Raw genomic sequence first — 5,686 nt, 5'->3', positions numbered from 1 at the left:
CCTAGTTTTGTGTTTTTGTGTTTCTTTTCACACCTTTTACGACGTGCGGTGGATGAAATTCGATTTTAAAATCATTTCATGATCCCTTTAACAACATTTAGGTGGGCGCCTTTTTTAAAAAAAAAATTAATATGCTTTTTGTTTGACAAGTTTCCGAAGGTCGCCAGCACATTCGAAAAAGGAAAGACTCCGGCAACTCCGACTCGGTTGTGCGAATGCTTGCTTGAAATTTCTGCACTGCCTCCTCCTTCTCGTTTTTTCCTTCTCGCAGCTCTACGACATACTCAATTTTCTCCAGCATTAATGATTTCTCATGAGATACCCCGTCACCATTATGCACATTTACAAGGCGATCAAAAGCCTTTTAGCTGCACGAGCAGTTTCTTTGAAGCTCACTACCCATACAGGCATTGTATTCGATCGACTTGTCTTCCTTTTTTCTTAAAGGGGCACTAAACCAATGTCTGCGAAAGTCTATTTACGGTCATAAATGTGGATGTGTCTGCAATAGTTCCCGAGGAATCGATTTCTGATGCCGATTTAAGTAGCAATAGCTACTTAAATTGGTTAAGTGCTTCTTTAATTTTTTAACAGACAATTGCTAACCAACAGATTAAAGCAGGCTCCTCTGTTCCGTGCAATTTGCTCCGTAATCAGTCGGTCAACTTGGCCGTCAAACTATATCTTCGATCTGATATGTTTGGTATACTATCCCTATCACGTGAGCGGATAGTTGAAATAGCTGCAAGGCTATGTCCTTTTTATCAAAGTAGACCATCTTCTGTGGTGAAGCTAAGGTTCTTGAGAGGCAGGTGCTTTCTTGTGGCCCTTGTGGGTTGCTCTTCACATGTCCGTTTGTAGAGCAAGGTTTAGCATGGTGATGGGGTATCTTTTTGGTGGTAGTCTTTATCCGTGCCACAGTTTTCAAGGGCATAAGAGCATTATTTGGTTGACTGACACTTGGTATTGTGAGTCAAGTAGATTGTCACGGCTGTGCTCATCTTCTTTGTCAATGCTTTCAAAATATTGAGAGGTTATTGTCTAATTGGCCACTAATTGTAAGTTGGCTTTGTTACAATTTTTTGTCCTCTGATTCCGAGTTATCAGGTTGTAAACCAGACCGAGGTGCCTGCAATTTGACAGGCTTACTGTTCTGCAAGGTCCATCAATCTTAACAATACCTAGGTGGTTGAGATGAATCTTCAAAGCTCTACTCTAATTATTTTTATGATTTTATTATTTTTGTTCTAAGTGATTGCTTCTTTTATGCTTTGTATTTTCAGAAGTGGGCCTTCAACTCCTTCAGCTGGTGCTGCAAGCCTGCTGGCACAACTTGTGGCCCAGGTACCAGAATGAAGAGCTGAAAGCACTGTTCGAGCGAGAGGACCAGTGGCCCTTGCGCAGCTCGAAAACCGGACCGGGCAGTCATCAGAGCTATTTATGTTCCACTTCCATTAGCTCCAAGATGTTTCGTTGGCACCCTTTAATGGTTTCCGTCCGTGACGTCACAAACAGAATTTCCCTTGTCCTGATTGGCAATATTTGCCTCTACCTCCCTGTAATTGGCAGGATTTCCCTCCCCGTTAGCCGGCATTTGGGTAAGCATTATCAGTATACAGGAAGCTATGGTTCGGCGGATCGCAAACCCAACTACAGCGACGCTTTTTGTCGTGCACGTTGCTAATAGTCTGCGCCACTAGTTGTGTGCAGTGCAAGCGAAGCAACTCCAGGCAAAAAAAAAAAAAGGGCAAGCACTAGGAAGGCTGGACAGAAGAAGAGGGCGAGGCGAGAGAGAGAGCACTAGGAACGTTAGAGAGGAGGGTAGGTTTCTCCCCTCCCCAACCTTTCTAGTGCTTGGCCTTTCTCCCCTCGTCTGGCGTTGCCTTTGTCTGTCCTTCACGTAATTATAGTCTGTTACAACTCAAGAATGTAAGGAAAGGGAAAGGAAGGCTGGGGAGGAGGAAGCAGACGAATTGCTGGAGAAGAGAGGAGGAAGTTTTTCCCTCTTCTATCTAGCATTCCGTCTGCTTCCTCCTCCCCGACCTTCTTTTCCCTCGCCCCATCTTCTTGAGCTGTAACTTACTATAATGAAACAGGGTATACGGGACATGTTGCTTTTTGAAACAATCAAGACTCATGAAAGATTGATAAGAGCCTGTTGGTATGGTTATTTTAATCTTTAGTGGAATAGACCGATCTCACTTAGCGTTCAGCGCATGTGTGAAGCCGCCATAACTTTAGTTCACAAGAGGCAGGTGGCAGTGCTTGAGACACCTCGTGCCGTCTCGCGCTTTGCACGCGCAGAGCTCCAGCGAGGTTGGGGCACATGCAGAAAGAGGAAAGTTCCCTTGATGCATTGCAGCAGCAGTGGCTTAGCCAAACTGACCTGTGAAATCAGTCTATTACAACTAAAAAATTGAAATTATTTGTATAAGTTAGGCAATTCCTTGTTATGTATTTGCCAAATATAATTGTTAGGTGTACATCCTTTAGAGGAATGCTGAAGCGAAATTTTGATTTCGGGAAACAACGCAGAAGCGCTACGCAGGACGCTACAAACCTGAAAGCATCATGCATAAATCAATATTTCTAACGGATGGTTGTATTTTTGTGAAAGAAGAGCATGCTTGAACAATGGCCAAAAAGGCCCGTGACGTCGTGATTCTGGTTTCCTCCTTTTCTCACTTTGACTCCGCGAGGACGCGAAAAGGGAAAGAAGCAAAGCCGTTTCCCCCCTCCTCAACTATTCTGCAGGAAACACGATGTCGCGATTCTCACTTATCGCATCCTTATTTTACAAAAATATGGCCATCCGTTCGAGATATCGCTTTATGAGTGGTGTCTAGGGGTTGGTGGCGCCCCGTTGAACACTCCTGCTACCTTATTTTGGGAATTCTAAATTTCTGTTCCTTTCCTTTAAGACCGGTTCACATTAGCACTACACCTGTGCTGCCAAGTTATTAATCTTGGTGAAGCTTTTAAAGTACTGCATTAAGTCGGTTTGGGGATGCATCACGCTACGATTTACGACAGAGGTGCCCGAAGGTATTGGAATCACTGCATCAAAAGCTCAAAGAACAAACTTACCTGAGTAAAAGGTAAACAAATGACTATTTTTTTCTGCCTACGGCGCCCGTCTGCTAACTGTGCACCCTTTGACTGGCTCAATAACTGACAGATGGCGACATCAACCCTAGCGGCTTGTAGCTGCTCAGCAGCCGCCCAGTCACACCAAAATCGCACAACCTTTTTGAGTCATAAATGGTGCACACTTTTTCGGTGCTATAATTGTCAGAACATTATTTTATTTTCACCCCCAAAAATCACATTAAATGGACACAAAAATAATCAAACCGATGGTTCGTTGAATAATTTCAGCTACATGTGGTGTGCTTTTGGCGTGACCGTGGAGCTACTGAACTGCCATAAGGCGTCGGTGCCGTTGCCGCCATCTGTCGGTTGTTGTGCCAGTCGGAGGATGCGCATATACTAGCACACTGGTGTCATAGGTAGCCAAACCAGTTTTTTTACTTTTTACTCGGGTAAGTTCATTCTTTGAAATTTTTTCTGCGATGCTTTCACCACCTTCAGGCACCTCTCTGGTAAATCGTAGTGCAATACATTGTGAAGCCAATTTATGCGGTGATTTGAAAGGCTTCACCCAGATTCGGGGCATTACAATAGTGCAGTACTATTAGTAAGTGCTGGGAATAGTGCTGATTTTGCTCTTTGTTAATGATCTGATGCTCATACACTGCTGCATCAGTACTAAGTTATGTTCAAGTCAGCACTGTTTTACTGTTGATTTAGCTCTGTGCTGTATATGTGAGCTATCCCTTATAGTCGTTTCTCAAAAAGTTGATAACTCTTGCATGTTTGCAGTGCACACGATTATGATAATGGGAGGGCTTTTGCTTCTTCTGCCTAGTGATTGTGCGAGAGTGAAGAAAATTATAGTTTGTGGGAGTAAATCGCTAGAAATGTATACTAATTTCAATTTCTTAAGCTTACATGCAGCAAGACAGGTATCGTACAGTTTTTGCAATAGGTCGTTTTGTTTGGTTTGACTTTTTTAAAGCTTGCAATAAGCTGTCAATTTTTCCGGCTTTCAAAATTTTTACACGCTTGATGACATTTTTGCAGGACTGTCACTCACTCTTAAAGTTACTGAGACTATGAAACGATGGAAAAGGAAACTAGCACAGAAAGGTAGATAGTTATAAACATGTTTAATGTGAACTGTTAAAAATAAGGGTGTACCTTGGTCTTTCTTTTTTTTTTTTTAAAGGTTATTACAACAAAATTTTAGCACTAATTGTACTGTCTAAATGTTAACCATGTTCTGCCCACACCATGGAGACACCGATTTTTTTTTGCTAAAAAAGGCGCCGAAACATTATTTAAATAAACCAAATACTGTCACGTCACACCACATAAAAGCAGCACCGCTACACGGGAACATGGTGGCAGGCTGTGTGCGCCCGAGCCCTGTCTAACTTGGCTGAACCGGTTTTCTTTTTTCTCCCGTGATTATTCAACTCCTGCGGAGAGCGAGGAGGGACAACTCAAGCGGCCAGCTTGCAGTGCATTGACATCATCAAGTGGCGAAGCTCACAGCCACGCCAGCCCCCATATAGCCTTGATTGAAGGAGAACCAGACGTCACGAACGTGTAAGCTCACAACCACGCCAGCCCCCACGTAGCTTTGACTGAAGGAGAACCAGACGTCGCAAACGTGATGCATATCGGGAGATCTTCTGAGACACTAGTTCTAGATGTTTTGTGTCTTTTTGAGCAAAAAATTGGTGTCTCCACTGTATGGTCAAAACATGGTTGACATTTAGACAATAAAATAGGCACTACAATTTCGTTGCTATATCACTTTAAAACGATTCTGCCCTTTACCATATTTTCAGTATCAGTAGTATTGATATTGCTTTGAAGAAACTGTCTTCAATTCACTTCTTGAGAAAAGTCTACTCCCCACCTGGTTTGCAAGGTTCATACAATAACGTCGGAAACATCTGTTGTGTTGATTGTGAGTACATTTTAACTTAAATGCTTGTGCTTTTTTGGTTACAGGTCCCTTCCAGCACTACGCAGGAAAGAGAATGGCCAACAGCGGACTGATTGCAGGAAGATTGATTGCATCTGCCGCTACTACATATAACGAGCAAGCTGCGACGTCTAAGAAGGAGCAGTCAGAGTGTTTAACATAAATAAGCTGAGGTAAAAAATCTGTGACTCTCATATTATGTTTTATCAAATTCTGTTAAGTTTGAGGTAATTTATTTCAATATTTTAGGACTGATTAAGGAAGAACTTTGAACTTATGGTATGGCTCCGTCAGGATGTGGCGTACCTCATTGCCGTCTACTGGATTTTCCACATCCACTACGTAAAGAAGGCACATAAGATGCTGACTTTCATTGAACGTGGTTTTGCCGACTGCTACATGAAGCCACGGGTGAAGGCACTGGAATTGATAAATTTCTACAGAGCGATCGTGGCTTGTGTACCACAGTTAGCCTAGCGTACCCTACATTGTAATAAATACCCCTGTCAGTCGGGCATTTAAATGGCCTTCGGAATGAATTCCTTCAAAGAATCGGCAAATCAGTTCACAATCTCGGCTTTGCCTGTGCCCTTTGGTGTTCGCAGACATTTTTTGAGGAGTTTGCTCTGA

General features: G+C 42.9%; 1 long non-coding RNA gene across 1 annotated transcript; it reads left to right on the top strand.

Annotated features, from left to right (window-relative positions):
• The first annotated feature begins 1,305 nt into the window (after positions 1 to 1,305).
• LOC121837073 lies at positions 1,306 to 5,135 on the top strand. The gene is made up of 3 exons (XR_006078102.1): positions 1,306 to 1,344; positions 4,550 to 4,671; positions 5,083 to 5,135. It is a non-coding gene; the product is annotated as an uncharacterized LOC121837073 (long non-coding RNA).
• The last annotated feature ends 551 nt before the right edge of the window (positions 5,136 to 5,686 follow it).

Source organism: Ixodes scapularis, unplaced genomic scaffold (genome assembly GCF_016920785.2).
Source record: "Ixodes scapularis isolate PalLabHiFi unplaced genomic scaffold, ASM1692078v2 PGA_scaffold3__209_contigs__length_174095766, whole genome shotgun sequence".
Taxonomy (NCBI): domain Eukaryota; kingdom Metazoa; phylum Arthropoda; class Arachnida; order Ixodida; family Ixodidae; genus Ixodes; species Ixodes scapularis.
Note: the sequence above shows the minus strand (reverse complement) of the source record. Positions and strands in the feature narration are given on the sequence as shown.